Consider the following 20050-nt stretch of genomic DNA (forward strand, 5'->3'; position numbering starts at 1 on the left):
CCATGTCTATCCATGGAATTTGCGGGGTGCGCCCTGCAGTGCCAGTGGCACGTGTGTACCTTGATTGAGGTGTGGGCAAGGGCTTGCGGGAGGTGGGCGTATCCGAGGATATTCCTGTTAATGTTTTGCTGGGTAAGGATCTGGGTTGACTTGTTTGCCAGTATGCACCAGTTGAGGAAACCTGCAAACCTGGAGGGCTGGTGGAGGGCCCTGTCCAACCTAAGGTACTGTCTGAAACTTTGGGAGTAGTGGGTAGCTGGGAGGGAGCCCAGAATGTAGAGGTATGCCTGTCTGAACCAGCACCCAGGATCCTGTCTCCTGAAGAAATGAAGGGGCATGTACACCAAGGGACCAGACCTAGCGAGCAAGCTCTAGGGGAAAAGTGTGGTTTAACCTTTGGTGGGGCAGAGTTTCAGGAACAGGGAGTCTGTAGTGGCTCTTTTGGTTCAATGCCCCCTGATACTGAAAAGCATAGTGTAACTATGGGTGATCAGGTAGCCAAAGGATTCAGGCATGCTGGGGATACTCCTGCCAAAGTGTCTTCAGAAGTTGTATGCCCTGAAGGTATTATCCCTGAAAAACTAAAGGGGACTGGGGATGTGTGGCCAACCGTGCCTACAGCACCTGAGTATTTAGGTTTGGATGCAGGAGAAAGTATACATGATATAGGGGTGTCTGCGGATATTCATGTTACTGACTTTTTTCAAAGGGAAAACAAGAGATATATGGAATGTGATGTGTCTGTGTGTCAACAGCCAAAACCCTGCTTTCATGCTCCAGAGGAAATGCTTCATTTAACTCTTAAAGTGCTGGAGGTTAAGAAGCAGGAAGAGGGTAGTTTCTCCACTGTGCCTAAGACCCCTAAAGCTGTAAAGTCTGGAGATAAGGAGGAGGGGGAGGAAAATTCACACCCTGTTATCCCTTTTGTGTGTTCATTGAGTGGGCAATGTGAGGGGCAGAATATTTCCCCTGTAGCTGTAGTGGCATACCAGCAAGATGCTGGGGCAACAGCTACAGAGGATAATATTACGGATTGATGAAAAGACAGCTGCATTGACCAGTCAGCAAGAAACCCCTCGCCCTGTGAGTGTAGGTGAAGCCAAGAACCTGGGATCCACACCGGATGGGGGTTAATTTGGTGTAACATATGCCTTGTTAAGGGGTGAAGTTAGTAAATCCAGAGGCCTGGTGCTATTAACCCCTTCATGCCCACGCCCTCCACACAGTCACGGCTTGGTAAGTAGTCCTGACCGTGACAGTGTCTATAAATTTCTTTCTGTGTACGTGTTCTGGTTGCGCGTGAAAGGTCGGAGTAGGTAATTAGAGATGCAAATTTTTCGATTTTAGTAGGATTCCTTCTCATTTCTTTAACTAAATCATCTTTAGTTCTAGAATTGGCAAAGCAGACAATAACATCTCTAGGTGTACTTGTTTGTAGCCTGTTAGGGGGCAACGGAAGTCTATGGGCTCTTTCAATTGGCATCGGGCCATACTTTTTACAGTCTATATATGTTGAGAGCAGCTCCATCAAGTACGGTTCCAATTCTTTCATATCTTCAGGGATTCCTCGGATTTCAAGGTTTTGCCTACGTGACCTGTCTTCTAGGTCTGCGAGTTTGAAGTCTTGTCTTGTTAGTTCTACATTTAACATTTCATTTTGAGATTGCAGCTGTTTAATTTTCCTATGTAACAGAGTAATTTCTTTTGATTGAGCGGCTAATGTGGCTCTCAAATAGGTCAGTTCTTCTTTATAGTCTCTGAGATTTTGGTCCAAATCGGCTTTAATTTTAGTATATAAAGAGTCCAATGCCGTCATTAAATTAGATTTCATAATATAATCTGGTGAGTTGCTGATACTAATCTCACTCATCCGATCTGGAGATGATTTAGATGATAAATGTTTGGCTTTTAGGAGAGTAGTAGTTGCTAATGGGGGGGGGGGTTCTTCATTTTCACAGACATTTTAGATTTTTCCTCCTTATCCCCCCTTCCAGCCTTATCTCCTTTTGGAGGCATTTATCGTCGCCAAATTTTGTGTATGGAAAAATGACCTTCAGAGGCCCTTAAGCCAGAGTATATTTAAAATGTATTAATAGAAATTATCAGTAAATCCATATACATATATTTATGGATATTTTATAGTAGCGTAAAATAATGTATATGAGGCTTCTTAAAAATGAAATCAATAATAGAACTTGATCTGAAAGATATATAGGTTAAGACCTAAAAGCTGTCTTTGACAAAATCATATATTCCGTTTACATAACAATTACTAGCACAGATAGATTCAATTCTTAATTCAGTTTGTTGAAATGGGGTCCGTAGTTGTTCAATATTCAGCATTTAATCATTTTAATCATTTTAGCCTGTCAAAAGACTATAGCAGCAACAGCAGATATCTTCTTAAGGATTTAATCGTTATGCAAATAAACTTGTGTTTGTAACTCTTCTGCTCCTTGTTATTCTACTGATTTAGTTAGGTTTTCGGTAGATGGAGACTAGTCAGGAAATCGTGTATAATCAGGGGTGTAATAGCCTATCTCACGGCTGCAGATTGTAGATTCGCTGGCACCCCGCCAAAAGTCGCATCCGCAGACCAGGAAACCTCACCTTCCGGGGCGGTCTAAAGACGCCGGGTACACTGCAAGCGCTGCCAGCACCGAGGGAAGACACCGGAGAAGACGCCGGGGAGGCAGCCGACACCGCCCAAGCATCCGCCAAGGAGACCGCCAACAGGGGATCAGGGAGAGCACCAATCACCTGGGACTCGCCGCGAATCAGCGTTCCCGCACTATCCCCGCTCCATTCGCCGGACCGGCAGCACGCCTCAGACGTACGTAGTTATGTGACTACGTCATCTCACACACATCCCCACCTCTCACCCAAACGCTGGTATTTTAACGTTTTACTTGCACACTTTTTACCACCAACCTTTGTTACTGTTTGCCAAAGTATTTTCTTGTGTTTTTTTTTTTATCAAACAACAACCCAATATGTGTTCAGCAACATCTCCTGAGTACAGTGATACCCCCACGCATGGGTTTGTTGGGTTATTTGGGAGGTAAAAGACCACCTTTGTGATGTGTAAATATTTTGACATTTTTGGGACGTCTTTGAAGCCGGCCAGTTCGATTTACCCCATCAAATCATACATTTTCTAAAACTAAGCACCCAATGGGTATTAAAAATGCCAATATTTTAACTCTTTCCATGCGACAATTTATATGAATATATAGCTTTTATTTCAGGACTTGGTCATAAAAAAAACACACACACACCTATATATATATATATATATATATTTGGAGTTTTTGTTTTGGTGACATCAGTGGGGAATTATTTTTACACGTTACCAATTTTTTTTTTTTTTACTAATCACATTGAGAGCTGGGCTCTATTGATTTGCATGGTTGAATACAGTATCTGCATTCGAGATTTCTCAAGAGGGTCTAAATAGATTGGTGTGTCAGTTGGTACCGCCATCTTGTGAGTGGCAATGCCAAAGGTTAGAGTGATGGGTAAATCAGCAAAGTTCAATACTCAAGCTGAAGAGCAGGGGGACAGGCAAATAAGCAAAGTCCAAAATAACAAGATGAAGGTCAGGGGCACAGGCAAATAAGCAAAGTCCAATATAATCAAGCCAAGGATCAGGAACAGCATTCTGATTTCCATGGGCAGTGCTTACCTCCTCTGCACAGGTTGCCACAATCATGGGGCTGAAAGCTGAGTCCATGGAGGCAGAATCTGGCGGATTGCTGGCAACTAGCCTACCTTGTTACTGCAATCATTGGTACAATCCACAAATTTAGGCTGTGACTTTGGCATACTCCACAATTGCAGAGCACTGCAGTCAGAGACAAGGGTTGCAGGTGACTCCAAGGCAGAGGTATCGCTTCCAGTCTGGGCCTTTGCATTGCAGTTTACTGCTGTGGCTCTGTATCCTGGTCCTGTAGAAGCTCCCTGCTGATCTTCTGGTTCTCCTGGATATTTGATTTGGCTTGTTGATTGTGTCCTTCAGTTTCCAACCAGCTTGTTTTGACCACTTATTGCCATATGCCCTGCCTGAGGTCATGTGCCCTGCCTGAGGGTCTCTAATCCCCCTGTCGGTCCAGCTACAGATCCGAGGTATCCCCTGCAACTTGGCTCCTACCAGACCTGCTTGCATGAGTCCTGACAGCACTGGTTTTATTTCTTTTTGTTTCAATTTTATCGCAGACCCGGAGGCTGCCATTGTTGCCAGTCAAGTGATATTTTGAATAACTTTCCTCTTTCAAAAAACACACTAAGCTGTTTTTTTTCTGGAATGCTAATGGAGTCCTATTCTCCATAGATTTTATTATTTATAGTGTCTGACTGTATGATTTAACACTGATCTGTTCTATTTTTTACCAAAGTCAATATGGTCTCCATGATTTGCAAATTAACTAAAACAGACACACAATAAAATCACAACTCATAGTCCCAAGTCTCTAAAAGTATATAAAGTGCGAGTGGAAAAAAAACAACTTGCAAATTAATGTCCAACTAGAGTTGACATCAAATGACTCAGAAAATTAGAAAAGCAACCTAAATGTTATTTTTTAATGCTAAAGGAGCTGCAGAATTTCATATCTGAGATTCAAGGGAAGGCTGGTATCTTCTGGTTCAAGTGGCATGTAAAGCCAAGTGGCACCCACTGGTCCCTTGCCCCCAGCCTCAATAATTAACATACAGACTCGCACACATACTTACACAAACACACACATGCTACATATTCCTAGACTAACACACAATATAACACACATTTACATAGTTGCCAACATTTGAAAAAAAATATCTACAGAGTTTATACTGAACATACTAGATAAGTAAATAACAATAAAGATATTAGAACTGTAGAGAATTCAAACAAAAATGTAAAATAAATTGAACACATTTTTGTGCATGAGCTTCATGGGATATTTAGGACAATGGGACAGTGAAGTAAAGTAAAGAGGTTGTGTACTATAATCCTCACTATCCACATGCAGGTGTTATAGTATAGCCCTCATCACCATACATAGATTTAATATAGTGTAGCTCATAGTGACATATGTTATATAGTTTCAATGCTCCTATCATTATATATTGAGTCAGACAATGACAGTCATACAGCATAACTCCCATAATTATATAGGTCAGACACTCTCAATGGTACAGCATTACTCCCATCATTAACTAGTGGGAGTAGACACAGAAGTCTTTACAAAACCAGGGCCCATAGTTGGTAGGGAGGAGGCGGGCTCTCAAGCCTCTCCAGTGACGCCAGTGATGGAGGGTTCCATCACATTTCTCCACCTTCCGAATGTGACTGACCCAGGAGGAGACCCCAAACAAGTTGACTCCGTAGTCGGTCAGTTCATTTGGGTCATCAATGCCCTCCAAAACTGGTGCCCCAAACAATCTGCCCCTCCAAGAGCAGAACTCACCCACCTGACCTCTGCCTCTCTCGAAAAATATAACTGCCGCTGGAGAACCAGGGAAGGTCACAGACAGATGTAGACGCAGACAACCCCCACTGCTAACCGTACCTCCTTCCGGCTGCCCCGGCTACACACCAGGGACTCAGAAGCACCGGTAAGTTGAGGGGGATCTGGATCTTAGTCTCATAGTCAGATCTATTTTAGGTCTGATTATAAGACGACCCTGATTATAAGACGAGGGGTATTTTTCAGAGCATTTGCTCTGGAAAAAACCTTGTCTTATAATCAAGCAAATACGGCATTTGGTTAAAATCTCATCAAAATGAAGTCCAATTGAGTCTTTCTACGCGTTTCGCCCTTTGGGCTTCTTCAGGAAATCAATTGGTGCAGATGTCTGTAGGTGTCAGCAAATTCAGCAAAACCAGCAAAAATCAGAAATCTGTGTGTCAATTGGACTTCATTTTGATGAGATTTTAACCAAATGCCTGCATATGCACTTTGTGCATGAAAAAACTGTGAGTGCATTACCATTGGTATATACTGTTTTACCTGAAGATACTGCACTATTTTAGTTTGTTTTTTAGATTTACCTTGAAGAACATTAAAGTTTTTTTCCAGTCCATATTGATGGGTTGGATTTGCCTCTTTCACTTGTGAGTGCAACATATTACTTAGCAACTACTATTGAACATACCATCTACACTATATTGTGTTGTTTTTGTTTGTTTTTTTTCCCTATATATGCACCTGCGCCCCATACATTTCTGGTTTTCTTGCATTTTCTACACTTTTGAGGAAGAGTGTTGCTTGGGCAGCTGCGGTCCATACTAGGGAAGTATTTATACAATTTATTTATTATTTATCACATCTCACCTAAGTAGCACGTATTTTTGGGTTTTTCTTTCGTTGTTATTTAACCGGTCTAAAATAAACAGAAATTGAGAACAGTAGACTGTGTTTTTCTAATATTTTATTGCTAAAAGTTCAATTTACTAGACATCTTTATATTGAATGCATGGCTGCCGTCAATTAAACAGCTCTAGCTGCCTGGGATTTTAAAATATGCCAACACAACTATATAATTTTAGAAACTACTACCCCCAGTTGCAGCAAATGTGGTCTTATTTGTATTTGTATCACAAATCTGACGTGCACAACAAATAAGTGAGTATCACACTTATTAAAAAAAAAAAATTAAAAGCGACAAGTTCATTTATGTCTTGCACACTCCAGTCTTGTGCTACTAATACATGCAGCCCCTCATTTGATGCGCCAAGGGGTGTAGTTTCTGCAAATGTATACTTTATGTAACATAATTTAACTTCCCAGCTGTCTAGAGCTGTCTAATTGCATGCATCACCCCTAAATGTTTTTAACCCCTTGATGACAATTGCTGGTCCGGGCACGTCACCGAAAATCGTGACGATTATGACAATTGACGTGCCAGGACCGGCACGTCTTTAAACGGGTGAAAAAATCGATCCGTGATCGATTTTTTCACTCAAACGGTGTTGCTCTAATCCCTCGACATCGAGGCATTGAGCAACACCAAAAAAAACAGATTTTGACGTTGGTCAGTTCACAGATACATCTAGTGATGTATCTGTGGCTGTTAGGATGCCTGCCACACGTAGTCATGGCAGTGCACCAGAGGCATGGGTAGCGCCTAATAGGTACAAGCCAGCTATCCCTCCTTTTTCTGGAATTCCTGGCATCAATATTGATGTTACAGGATTCACTCCACTGCAATTTGTGCAGGTTTTTTTGGGAGACGATGTCTTGGGAGACATTGTCACGCAAACAAACATTTATGCCCAGCAGCACCGTGCTGCTAGCCCTAATTCTTTTTGGGCAAAACAGCCATGGACTCCCATTGACGTGCCAGAATTTCTTAAATTCTGGGCACTCACAATGTTAATGGGCATTATAAAAAAGCCCTCCATCCGCTCCTACTGGAGCACCAGCCCCATCTTTAGTACCCCCATTTATGCCCAAACTATAACTAGGCAAAGGTATGAAATGATTCTTCGTTTCATGCATTTTAGCGACAATAGCCTGTGCCCCCCTAAGGAGGACCCCCAGTTTGATAGGCTCTACAAAATCCGCCCCCTGATTACCCATCTCGCTGCCAGGTTTCCAGAGGTTTATACACCTGGAAGGGATATCTGCGTGGATGAATCCCTGATGAAATATAAAGGAAGGTTGGGATTCAAGCAGTATATTCCTTCCAAGCGCTCTAGGTATGGAGTGAAGGTGTATAAGCTCTGCGAGAGCGAGACAGGATATACTCATGCCTTCCGGGTATACGAGGGTAAGGATAGCTACCTTGACCCTCCAGGTTGCCCAGACCATCTGGGCACCAGTGCCAAGATTGTTTGGGACCTAATATTCCCCCTTATGAACAAAGGCTACCACTTGTATGTAGATAACTTCTATACAAGCGTCCCTTTGTTCAAGCTGCTGTATTGTTTCGATACGGTAGCTTGCGGTACTATAAAAAAGAACCGCTTGGGTTTCCCACAACACCTGGTACGAACCCGGCTAGGAAAGGGGAGACCTCAGCTCTACGCCAAGAGGAGCTTTTGGCATTGAAGTTCAGGGACAGAAAAGAGGTGTGCATGCTGAGCACCATCCACGATGAAAGAACCGTGGAGGTTTCTGTCCGTGGCAGAGCTGGGGTCACTAGAAAGCCAGTGTGCATCAGGGCCTATAACAAGCACATGGGTGGAGTTGATCTGTCAGATCAACTCCTATAGCCCTACCTCATTATGAGGAAGAAAAAGGCCTGGTACAAGAAGGTTGCAATTTATCTAATGCAAATTGCAACCTATAACGCTTTTTTGCTGCACAAAAAAGCAGACACTGGGCTGAAGCTGTCTTTTTTGCAGTTTCAGCTCGAAGTAATTTCAGGTATCTTGTACCGTGATGCACCTGGTCCCCAAGTAGTGATGGGAACCAACAGAATTGGGGCTACCCATTTTATTTTTAAAATCCCCCCTACAGCAAAGAAGCAGAATCCCCAAAAGAGATGCAGGGTATGCTACAGCAGGGGGCAAAGAAAGGACACCACATTTTACTGTCCAGATTGCCCTGGAAAACCTGCACTCTGTGTCGGTAACTGCTTCACGCTGTATCACACAGTTTCCCATTTTTAATTTTTTTTTGTTCCTGCTCCATTTTTGTATTTTTTTTTTAAGTTTTTGTTACATTTACTGTTTTTTAGCTTTTATTTGCTCCACCATTTTTAAGCGTTTTTATTTGCACTGTCAAGTGAACCCTGTGTCCATTCCGTGGAATGAGGGACCACTTAAGGTGCTAGATCAAATCCCTTCTTGGAGATAGGCCAGGCTTTCTTGTAACCTGTCCCTACTGATAGTTGGGTACAAGCATTTTTCTTTACCCAGATGTAAAATTCCTACTGAATTTGAATTGCTCATGTTCCAAATATGGCCCTTTTGCCCCCAAACAATCTGACAAACCCATGCATGTGGGGTATCAATGTACTCAGGAGATGTTGCTGAACACATATCGGGGTGTTGTGTGACAGCAACATATACCAGGAGCTGTAATTTCACACCTGAAGTACAAAGTATGTGAAAAAAACACCAAAAACAATTACTATCACAAACTTTGACAAGGGTTGGTGGTAGGATTAGTGCATGGAAAGGGTTAAACTATCAGCATCTAAAATACCCTGGGGTGTCTAGTTTTCAAAAATATATGGTTTGGTGGGGTAAATTTAATTTGCTGACTTCAAAGATGCCCCAAATACCACATAGAGACAGAATTACCAGATTCAGAGAAAAATGGTTTTGAATTAGCAAAACTCTACTTGTACTTATTGCCCCATAACGTGTAGAAGAAAGCAAAAAAACATAAAAACATTGGGTATTTCTAAACTCGGGACAAATAGTAGAATCTATTTAGCAGGTTTTTTCAGTAGTTTTTTATGATGAATAAAAGATTTTTCAAATAAAAGTGAGAAAATGTGTTTTTTTTTTCAATTTTTCGTCATATTTTATTATTTTTATTATAGGAAATTACATCATATGAAAAAAATTGTCTGAAGAAAGCCCTTCTTGTCCTGAAAAAAACAATATATAACTTGTGTGGGTTTAGTAAATGGGTTAAGAGAAAATTACAGCTAAACACAAACACCGCAGAAACGATAAAACAGCCATTGTCACGAAGGGTACAAAAAATAGAATCATCCTTTGTCACGAAGGGGTTAAACTATTTTTTTACAAGATTTTCAAATCTGCCATATCTGAAGTTAAAGTGGTCTAGACATCTGGGAAGTTAAATCAGGGTACATAAAGTACACATTTCAAGAAAGTACACCCCTTGAAGCTTCAAATGAGGGGCTACATTTATTTCTAGGACAAAAGTTGAGTGCACAAATAATGATGGAATATGTTGCTTTGGCTAGAAAATATGCTTTTTCTAACCATAGCGACATGTTCATTTGTGTCTTGCGCACTCCAGGTTTGTACTAGAAACACATGCAGCCCCTCACTTTTTGTGCCATAATTTAACTTTCTACGTGAGCAGTAATGCCACATGAAGGCTTCAACCCTAATTACTGACCATTCACACGCCTTTCATATCTCCATTCACTCGCAGAAGCACACACCATACTTTCCATACTAGGGCTGCAACCACTAATTGATAAAATCGATAATAACCGATAATGAAAATCGTTGCCAACGATGCTCTGAAAAATACACCTCGTTTTATAATCTGTTTCAGTGTGACTCACAGCAGCAGTTAATACTTACCAGTTCCTCCCTGCAGTCACTGCCGATTTTGCCCCGCCCCTTTCTTCCAGTCCCTCCTTGCAGTCGCTGCCGATTGGCCCGTCCATCTCCTAGTCCCTCCCTGTAGTCAGGAGCAGATTGGCCCCGCCCCTTTCCTTATAGCATCCACATGGCTGTGACACTCATCTAACTGTGAGTATAAAATTCATATTTGGGCTGCTGAAAGGGGATGTGGGGGTTAATTTAGGGGCAGTTATGGTTAATGGGGTGTTTAGGGTTAATTTAAGGGCAGTTATGGGTTAATGGGGTGTTTAGGGTTAATTTAGGGGCAGTTATGGTAAATGGGGTGTTTAGGGTCAATTTAGGGACAGTTGTGGTTAATGGGATGTTTAGGGTTAATTGAGGGGCAGTTGTGGTTAATGGGGTGTTTAGGGTTAATTTAGGGGCAGTTGTGGTTAATGGGGTGTTTATGGTTAATTTAGGGGCAGTTGTGGTTGATGGGGGTGTTTAGGGTTAATTTGGGGCAGTTGTGGTTGACGGGGTGTTTAGGGTTTATTTAGGGGCAGTTGTGGTTGATGGGGTGCTTAGGGTTAATTTAGGGGCAGTTGTGGTTGATGGGGTGTTTAGGGTTATTTTGGGGCAGTTGTGGTTGATGGGGTGTTTAGGGTTAGTTGAGGGACAGTTGTGGTTAATGGGGTGTTTAGGGTTAATTGAGGGGCAGTTATGGTTAATGGGGTGTTTAGGGTTAATTTAGGGGCAGTTGTGGTTAATGGGGTGTTTAGGGTTAATTGAGGGGAAGTTTTGGTTAATGGGGTGTTTAGGGTTAATTTAGGGACAGTTGTGGTTGATGAGCAAAGTGATGGGAGTAGGGGGTTCAGAACTATGACTTTTTGAAGGCGGGGTTATATCTTCTCCACTTTGGTCTGGGATCACAAAATATGTAATATGACGCCAGCCGAGCTTGGCGTAATTATGACACCAGGATCATCATAATTCTCTGGTCCTAGTGATCATTTTCATACCAAACTCCACACCTGTATCAGTTGGCACAAGGACACGTTCGCATAACACTTGCTATAGTCATGCCTGCATGGCGTGTTTGGTCTCCCTGAAACCAGCACATCACAGGCATAAGGATGCAATGTGCGATGGGGCCCAAAATGGGGACATTATGCATTTAATAATTTTACCCTGTGTCCCTTGATACCCTGTCTCCACACCCTAGGGAGATGTAGCCAGGATGTCTGGTCCTTCACTCTTCCACAGGCATACCTTCCTGTCCCAGGTGACAATACCCAGCATTGGGTAATCAAGTTTTATTTTGGGTTCTGGCTCCAAAAGGAAAGGTGCGAACAAATGTTACTGGACTTAGCCTCAGTCAAATCCCTTAACCCATTCAGTGCCAAGCCCCAGTTACTCATGTCGTGGCATGACACACAGGTCCTTCCAAGATCGCCTGTAAGGGGGGGAAGACTGTCAGGATCGGGGACTTCCACCTACCTTATGGAGGGGGTCTTCCTCTCGGGGGACAGGTTCCCGGCGACAGTTCCCTCATGGCGCAATTGCCTGTCCGTGGGGTAGGCCGTATCTCTGGCCTCGAATTCAATGCTCGCCATGCTTGGCAAAATCACGCGCTTTTATGGTGGTGTGGCTGTACTCAAGAGGAAGGATGGAAGCATGGGGGAGTGGCTAATCAGCGCAAGAAGGGGTGGAGTTGTCCTTGCCATACAAAGGGGAGTAGACCAGGTGTGAAGGGGAGAGGCCTTTGACCACTGACACTAGAAAAACCCTGTAACCCCTTCACAAAATGCTTGCTTGTTAAGATGAGTTTCCTGTGTGTTCCCTATTACCTCCTATAGATGACTTTGGAACTATCTACTTGAACTAGTGGTTTTGACCCTTGGCTACCCTTTGGATTCCCCTTCTTGCCTTTGTCCCGGATTTTGGACTGTGACCTCTTTATTGAACCTTTGCTGCCAGCTTTGACCTTGGAACTGTTTTTGACTACTCTTTGGATTATCCTCTTACTGTTGCTGTATATTGTTGTTTTGCTTATTAAAGCCTTGATACGCTCCGTTTCTAGTTCTGACAGGGGTTTAGCAGATTATGACATCCTGCTAAATCTTTGCCTGGGATCACAAAATATGCTTCTGGTCCCAGTGCTCATTTTCATATCAAACTCCACACTTCAGGTTGCCAAAAGGAAACTTTCACATAACACCTGTTATGGTCATGCCTCCATGGTGTGTTTGGTGTCCCTGAAACCAGCACATCACTGGCATGGATGGTAGGGCCCAAAAGTTATGCAACCATCTTTTTGGACATATTTGGTCATATTTTGGACATTATGCCTTCAATAATTGTACCCTGTGCTTATTGATACCCTTCACCTTTCCAGAGGTAACATCTTCCTGTGGAAAGTGATAATACCCATCATGAGGTAATCAAGTTTTATATTGGACTCTGGCTCCAAAGGGAAAGGTGTGAACAAATGTAAATGAACTGAGGCATACAGTCAAATCCCTTAACTCATCCTGTTCATTTTTGCTTTTCTGGGCACAAGTTGGAGCATGTTGGTTACAGATTCCAAACATTACATTTTCACATTTTGCTTTAGTGGCCCTATGTCTCATTTAGACCTGTTTAGAACCCCCTAATTCTAAATATATATAAAAAAGTATATATTTTTGTGAAGCAGAATACCCATTTTACATGCAACCATTTGACCATCAATCACTGCCAAAGTCAACCATACCAATAATTTCCTTGCTTTTTTTACCAACACGTCTGTGTTGCTTAGGAAATTTGCACAGGTTGTGTGTTATAGCAGAGAATTTCTTCCGCTGCATCTCCATATTACAGAAATACCCCACATGGATAGGGTTAGTTTAGTTTTCTGGACATTACAAGGAGCAAGTATAAACATGCCCGTTACTGATTCCAAACAATTTTAACATTTTCCTTTAGTGGTCTCAAATGGGCCATTTTAGCACCCCCTAATTTGCTTTGAAAACATAAAAACATATATTGCTGTAAAGCCAGGGCCGGCCCAAGACATTGTGCTGCCTGGTGCGAACTGTGAAATTCTGGCCAACATCCATTATGTTATACCATGATAGTTAAAACTAAAATTAAATTTATCAGGAAGTGAGAATTTACATGCAACAGCACCTTGTTTATATGCAAAATTATATGAAATACCATTACAGGGTGAAAAGAAAGTCGCTGTAATTGGTGAGCTCTGACGTGACGCCTGGCGTCATCTCGCTCTCCGGGAAACTCATGCCCATGCTGCTAGCCGAGAGCTGACCTCCAATTACAGAGGAGAAGACGTTCTGCGCAGCACAGCGTGAATTAGGTCCGCAGACAAGTTAATAGCTTGTTGTGGGTTGCTACGTCAAAAAGTGCCGCCTCTTCAAAAGTGCCGCCTGGGGCAATTGCCCCACTCTGCTCCATAGCAGAGCCCTGCCATGTGTAAAGCCTCCACGTATTTAATCAAGAGTATTTGGACACTTTTAACACAGCTATTTGACTACCAATTACTGCCAAAGTTAGCTGTAGAAATAATTTCCCGTGCTGTTTTCCCCTTTGTGGCTCACTCTAACTCAACATAAAAAATAAATATAGATAAAACAAATCTAATAGTCTACCATGGTATGGTAGATCATGAAGCAATCATCGATGCAGAGTCCTGGCAAAGAGGGATAGGATGGGCATTGGTACCTGGAGTCGTTCCTAATACCCTTTTTGGAACAGACTCTGCATATTTTGTGAGGCCTCTATCTGGCACCATTGTGAGGGATTGTGGAAGGAAAATGCCTGCCTGTAAGACGCAGGACATTTTCGTCTTGCATGGTCAGGGTAGACTCCTCAAAGAGAATGACCCTTAGAATTTTGAGCTGGAAGTCTAGGAGGGTTTAGATCTTCTCAGTGCCACATTTCTTGTACAGTACGTACGTGTTAAACATGGCAACCTGGATCAGGTAAATAGCCTTCTTTTTGTACCATGTCTTTGTCTTCTTCAACAGGTACAACTGTAGACGCTGGTCAGAAAGGTCTAAAGCTCTCATGTACCTGTTGTATTTGGTGATGCACTTAAATTTGAGCACCTGATATAGAGGATATAGACGTCCTAATTGTCAATGTACCCAATGGCCAACAGCTGGAATTATATTATTTTTGAAAAGGTCAAAATATATTGGTAGAATCTTTGTTTTAGTTTCTCCATATTTCTAGCAGTTTTGATTCTTAAGAGTTTATTTATTCCTTCTCGCAAATTTTAAAGTTCTGAATATATGCTCACACACAATTACACAGCCATACTCACATTCATACATACATACAAACAATCCCCTGCCAGTGCTTCCCTCTCACTGGTCCTGCAGCTCTCTTTCCGGCTGCTCACACACTGTGCTGGCAGCCTCAGTTTCACTGAGGGTTAACATGACGTAAGGTGACCCAGATATGTTTCTGTTTCCCAATGGTGTTTAAAATAGTTTAAAAAGGGCCCTTCTGACCTGAAGCGGTGCGGTCCAGGTCGGAAGGGCGTTTTATAAACTACTTTGAATCTGTATGAGATGACAGGAACAAGGGATCACAGGGGTTGCCCTGAGGACGCACAGAGGCATGAGCCCCTTCACAGCTGCAAACTGCTGCGACCCCTGTAGTTATGCCAGTGGGTATGCTAACACCTCTCTCCTCTGTCAGTGTCTTCAATGGTTGCCTGTAGGCTTCAAAATATATTTTCAAATCCTGACTCTCACTTCGAAAGCTATTCGTAGAGGTTACACTACTACTGCTCGCTCATCTCCAAATAAACTCCTACACAGTCTCTTCGCTCATCCTATGATCCTTGTCTATCCTTGCACTGATTTCTATTTAATATTTCCTTTCCTGGCTTACCTGTTTTTCCCATTGCCATTGGTCCTTAAAAAAATAATACAGCACATTTACCTATTGTGTAACATACCAAGACTAAGCTTGTTTGAGAGCAAGGCAGCAATCCTTATCTCAGGGCGTGGCTTGGCTGTCAAACGCGATGGCTGCGTGTTAGAGGAGCTCTGACAAACATCAGACCAAATTTGCTTGACAAAGGCTGATTTTATTTTTTGTACCCTTCGTGACAATAGCCGTTTTAACATTTCTGCGCTGCTCGTGTTTAGCTGTAATTTTCTTCTTTCCCGTTTACTCAACCCACACAAGTTATATGTTGTTTTTTCAGGACAAGAAGGGCTTTCTTTCAATGATATTGTTTTGATTGTATCATATTATTTACTATTAAAAAAGTATAAAATATGGTGAAAAAATTAGAAAAAAATTACTTTTTCTAACTTTTAGTTGAAAAATTTTACTCATCTATAAAAGGTAATAAAAAAAACCTGCTAAATAGATTCTACTATTTATCCTGAGTTTAGAAATACCCAATGTTTTTATGTTTTTTATAGGGCGATAAGTACAGGTAGCGTTTTGCAATTTCAAAGCCATTTTTTCCAAATGTGCCATTTCGGGTATCTTTGAAGCCGGCCAATGCAGTTTACCCCATCAAATCATATATTTTTGAAAACTAGACACCCCAGGGTATTTCGAATGCTAGTATTTTAATTCTTTCCAATGCACTATATCTACCACCAGTCTTTGTCAAACTTTGTCAATCATAAAACACCCCAATATGTGTTCAGCAACATCTCCTAAGTACAGCGATACCTCACATGAATGATTTTGCCTGGCTGTTTGGGGGCAAAAGGGCCACATCTGGGACATGTGCATTTTTCAATGTTGAACTTTGGCATTCGGTGATCCACAGCCCATGCCCTATTTGGTACATCTTTGAGCCGGGCCATTTCAGTGTGCCCAATAAAACCATATATTTTTGAAAACTAGACACCCCAGGGTACTTTAAATGCAGGCATTTTAACTCTTTGCATGCACACATTTTACCAACAGCATTTTTTCAAAGTTTGCAGGAGCATTTTTTGTGTGTATTTCTCCCCACACACCTAATTTATGTATGAATGTTGACACCCCAATATGTGTTCAGTAACATTTCCTGAGTACAGTGATACCCCAGATGCATGGGTTTGTCATTTTTTGGGGGAACTAAAAGGCCACATTTGGGACGTGTGCATTTTTCTAATTGCAAATTAGATGTGTGGCCATCCTCCCCCCCCGTGTTTATTGGGACATTGTTGAACCCGACCAATTCAATTTACCCCATCAAATCATACATTTTTTAAAAGTAGACACCCCATGGGCATTTAATATGCCAGTATTTTAACTCTTTCAATGCGAGAATTGTTTTAAGCTAATGTGCTAATTTTAGGACTTGCTCACAAAATTATTTTTATATATATATAAAAATATATATTTTTTATATATATTTTTTATATATATATGCAGAAAGCGAACGTAGGCCTGGTGCTGGGGATTTTGGTGGCCTTTTTATGGAAATAAATAAAATAGACAGAATCTTAACTCTTCGTTATTGGTGTGTACTGGATAAAGATGACATCAGTGCTCCGGGAATAATACAAGATCGAATCTTATGTGATGCGATTGGGAGTAACCAGTACACTAAAAAAAGTCATCATACACGGGACACCTGAAGCCACAATTTAGTGCCACTAATTTTAATAAAATTTGCAGATTGAAATAAGAGTAAATAACACAAAACCTTTACTTTTCCTCTCACTCCCATATTCGAGCCAATACGGTAAATAGTCTTATTTATTCCTACAGTAAGTAAAGTGCCAGAAGACCAAATACACACCAGGACAGACTCTGCCACACCGACACCCAAAGACACACACCATGACAGGCTCTGCCACACCAGCACCCAAACACACACACCAGAACAGGCTCTGCCACACCGACACCCAAACACACACACACCAGGACAGGCTCTGCCACACCGACACCCAGACACACACACCAGGACAGGCTCTGCCACACCGACACCCAAACACACACACCAAGACAGGCTCTGCTACACCGACACCCAAACACACACACACCAGGACAGGCTCTGTTACACCGACACCCAAACATACACACACCAGAACAGGTTCTGTCACACTGATACCCACACACACACACACACACCAGGGCAGGCTCTGCCACACTAACACCCAAACACACACACACCAGGACAGGCTCTGCCACACCGACACCCAAACACACACCAGGACAGGCTCTGCCACACCGACACCCACACACACACACACCAGGACCAGCTCTGCCACACTGATACCCCAACACACACACCAGGACAGGCTCTGCCACACTAACATCCAAACACACACACACCTGGACAGGCTCTGCCACACTAACACCCAAACACACACACCAGGACAGGCTCTGCCACATTGACACCCAAACACACACACCAGGACAGGCTCTGCCACACCGACACCCGCATCAGGATGGGATAAGCTACACAAAGCATAAAAAATGCATTTCACACTGCTTTGTTGTTTGTGTCTATTTGGCCCCTTGTATATTGATGCCCCAGCCAGGCCCCCCTTTAGTATTACTGTACTTCCCCCCTGTAAGGCGGCGGAGGATGACGCCTGAAAATGAAGGTGGAGTCAATAACAATAACAAACAATCAATAACAAAGGATAGCCAGGGTCTGGTACACTGGGAGTCAGCAAGCCTTAGGAACAGTCGGGGTCTGGTACACGGAGTGTTAACATGCTTAGGAATAGCTGGGGTCTGGTACACGAAGAGTCAGCAAGGAAAACAAGGGCAAGAGGGTCTACACGGCACAATAACTGAGCGCTGAATGAATCTCAGTGCTCAGTTTTTAAATTACTCGCTAGTGGTCGCCATGCCCAGAAGAGACCATGCGGGCAGTGGAGGAGGGAGCAGCAGACGCGATATAATATAATGAGATATATTCGACTACAAAAACCTCCAACTCCGTGATACGCTTCCACTTGGGTCATCAATAAAGTTCTTGATTTACTGACAAATTGGCCAGACAATGATTCTTTGTCTCTTAAGCAACTTTCGGCTAAACTCACCATTTTATCGTGTCTTATCTCTTATAAACGTATTTCGGATGTTTGTGCTCTTGACATTCATAATAAATCCTTTAACTCCAATGGCTAGACGAACATAAACCATGACTAGATCTGTCTTGTATTCCGTTTTTCCCTCACAGTCCAAACCTATGTGTATTTACTTGTTTAACCCCTTCAGCCCCTATGGACGTACCGGTACGTCCATAAAACACATCTCAAGAAACCCTTATGGACATACCGGAACGTCCTGACTGTCACGCTCTACCCAGGCTGCGGAGCTTCATGTCTTTTGTTTCCCTGTCTTGCTGTGGTCCATTTCTGGATTTCTGTATGTTCTGTCCTGAACCTCTGATTCCTTGATTCCAGTCTTGCTCTTTGCTTCAGCTCTGTTCCCTTTATAAGGTGTGCCCCACCCGGGTGTTCTGTTTGTCTCAGTCTCCAGTCTACAGGTATGTCTCTCTGATATGTGTTTGAATTTCATGTTTGCTTCATGTTTAGTTCCTCTGTAGGCAGGCTCTAGCGTTAGGACCCACCGTCATTGGAGTACTTTGGCGTAGTGGTGGGCTAAGCATACTATGGCCATAAGATGTGACGGAATCTCCAATAGTTATAATACAGTCCTAGGCTAGTTCCTGTATTTATGTGTGTCAGTCTGTGATGTAACTAGAGAGGTGTCCTGTCTTGTATCCCAGGTAGAGGGATGTCCTGTCTTGTATCCCCGGAAGAGGGGTGTCCTGTCTTGAATCCCCGGTAAAGGAGTGTCCTGTCTTGTAACCCCGGTAGAGGGGTGTCCTGTCTTGTAACCCCGGTAGAGGGGTGTCCTGTCTTGTAACCCCGGTAGAGGGGTGTCCTGTCTTGTAACCCCGGTAGTGGGGTGTCCTGTTCATGCCCTGTTGTGCCCTGTATTATGTATATCTTGTCTGGTTATGCTTCTAGCTTGGTCTCCCTGTCCCTTGTTTCAGATATTACTCTGCTTAGCTTCCCTACTTCCAGCCTGCAGCATCCTGCACATGATTCCAGTGCTATGTCTCATGCCTGCTCCAGGGTGCCTGCAGGATATATCTCCAAGTTCTGTACTGTCATCATCCGCTGCTATGACAGGGCGCTGGTATGTGGCTGCACAACCCTAGATGCCCACCGGGCCCTAGGGCCCTGTCCAACTCCGCTACTGCACTGTAACTCCTGCACACAATCTTTGGGTGCGCCGAGTCTTTACAGTCGTCTGTATGGACCTGGTATGTGACACTGACCTTCTTGCACTGACCTCCTACACGGGAGATCAGGCTGTGTCATGAACCTGGTAAGCAGGTCGGGTAGGAGCCCAATCACAGGGGATACAAGTGGTTCTGTCTGTACTCCACGATGCATTATGGATAGAGGGATGATACAAACAGGCATAAAGAAGCACACCGCAGGCAGAATATTTTGTAATAAACTGTATTGAAGAAGTTGGCAGGAACAATAAGTACAGGTGGTAAGTCGTTTGGCAGGACACCCACTGCTGGGCAGACGGCAGGAAGCCCACTGGCGGGGCAGACGGCAGAAAGAATACAGGGTCAGGTACAGGGCCAGAGCAAAGCGGTCGAAACACATTAATGCAAATGCCCTGACTGAAGGCAGGTTGATATAGGCAGGGTAATCCAGGTAATCAGGCTCAGCTCTCCCAAGCAATCAATAACGGGTGCTCCAGAGAGGGAAGAGTGGCCACTAGTGTGTGCAGACACACATGACAACAAATAGATATTGCATGGTCCGGGCTAGTAGGGTGGAATCCTGACAGGCTGTCAGCCTGGACTCCCCCCTATCAGCAGAAGCCAGCATCACTGACTTT

At 43.1% G+C, this 20050-nt stretch overlaps 1 protein-coding gene and 1 non-coding gene across 2 annotated transcripts in view; one reads left to right on the top strand and one right to left on the bottom strand.

Moving 5' to 3' along the window:
• The window catches only part of PAPPA (pappalysin 1), a 492315-nt gene that overhangs the window by 395174 nt on the left and 77091 nt on the right, over positions 1 to 20050 (bottom strand). The gene's annotated exons all lie outside the window — the stretch shown is intronic.
• On the top strand, positions 8700 to 8829 carry LOC128504176 (small nucleolar RNA SNORA35). Its single transcript, XR_008355408.1, has one exon. It is a non-coding gene; the product is annotated as a small nucleolar RNA SNORA35 (small nucleolar RNA).

This window comes from Spea bombifrons, chromosome 8 (genome assembly GCF_027358695.1).
Source record: "Spea bombifrons isolate aSpeBom1 chromosome 8, aSpeBom1.2.pri, whole genome shotgun sequence".
Lineage (NCBI taxonomy): Eukaryota > Metazoa > Chordata > Amphibia > Anura > Pelobatidae > Spea > Spea bombifrons.